General features: G+C 46.3%; 1 protein-coding gene across 1 annotated transcript in view; it reads left to right on the top strand.

The window, feature by feature from the left end:
• adcy5 (adenylate cyclase 5) overlaps positions 1-1,062 on the top strand; it is a 401,945-nt gene that overhangs the window by 188,212 nt on the left and 212,671 nt on the right. The gene's annotated exons all lie outside the window — the stretch shown is intronic.

Here is a 1,062-nt window from a genome sequence, read left to right on the forward strand (position 1 = left end):
GTTAAAGTGTGTTTGCTTTAATGCAAGGAGTATCAAGAATAAAAGTGATGAACTTAGAGCATGGATCAGTACCTGGTGCTATGATGTTGTGGTCATAACAGAGACTTGGGTTTCTCAGGGGCAGGAATGGTTGCTGGACATTCCAGGGTTTAGAACATTTAAAAAGAATAGGGAGGGAGGAGAAAGAGGAGGGGGTGTAGCACTACTAATCAGAGAGGGTATCACAGCCAAAGGAGCTTCCATTGTCAAGGAGGGTCTGCCTACCGAGTCAGTGTGGGTGGAAATTAGGAACAGAAAGGGAGCAGTCACCTCATTAGGGGTTTACTGCAGGCCCTCCAATAGCAGCAGGGAGATTGAAGAAATCATAGGTCGGCAGATTTTGGAAAAGTGTGAATGTAGTAGGGTTGTTGTAATGGGTGACTTTAACTTTCCCAATATTGATTGAAACCTCCTTCGAGCAGATGGTTTGAATGGAGCTGTTTTTGTAAGGTGTGTTCAGGAGGGTTTCCTAACTCGTACGTTGACAGGCCAACGAGGGGAGAGGCCACTTTGGATTTGGTGCTCGGCAATAAGCCAGGGCAAGTGTCAGATCTTGTGGTGGGAGAGCATTTTGGTGATAGTGACCACAACTGCCTCACATTCTACATAGCTATGGAGAAGGAGAGGATTAGGCAAAATGGGAGGATATTTAATTGGGGAAAAGGAAACTATGATGCTATCAGACGTGAGTTGGGAAGCATGGACTGGGAACAATTGTTCTATGGAAAGGGCACTATAGACATGTGGAGACTGTTTAAGGAACAGTTGTTGCGAGTGATTCATAAATATGTCCCTCTGAGAGGGGCAAGAAGGGGTAAGATAAAGGAACCTTGGATGACGAGAGCGGAGGAGCTTCTCGTCAAAAGAAAGAAGGCAGCTTACGTAAGATGGAAGAAGCAAGGGTCTTGCTCAGCTCTAGAGGATTACAGGCAGGTGAGGAACGAGCTTAAAAATGGTCTGAGGAGAGCCAGGAGGGGGCACGAAAAAGGCTTGGCAGGAAGGATTAGGGAGAATCCAAAGGCA

Source organism: Chiloscyllium plagiosum, chromosome 7 (assembly GCF_004010195.1).
Source record: "Chiloscyllium plagiosum isolate BGI_BamShark_2017 chromosome 7, ASM401019v2, whole genome shotgun sequence".
NCBI lineage: Eukaryota > Metazoa > Chordata > Chondrichthyes > Orectolobiformes > Hemiscylliidae > Chiloscyllium > Chiloscyllium plagiosum.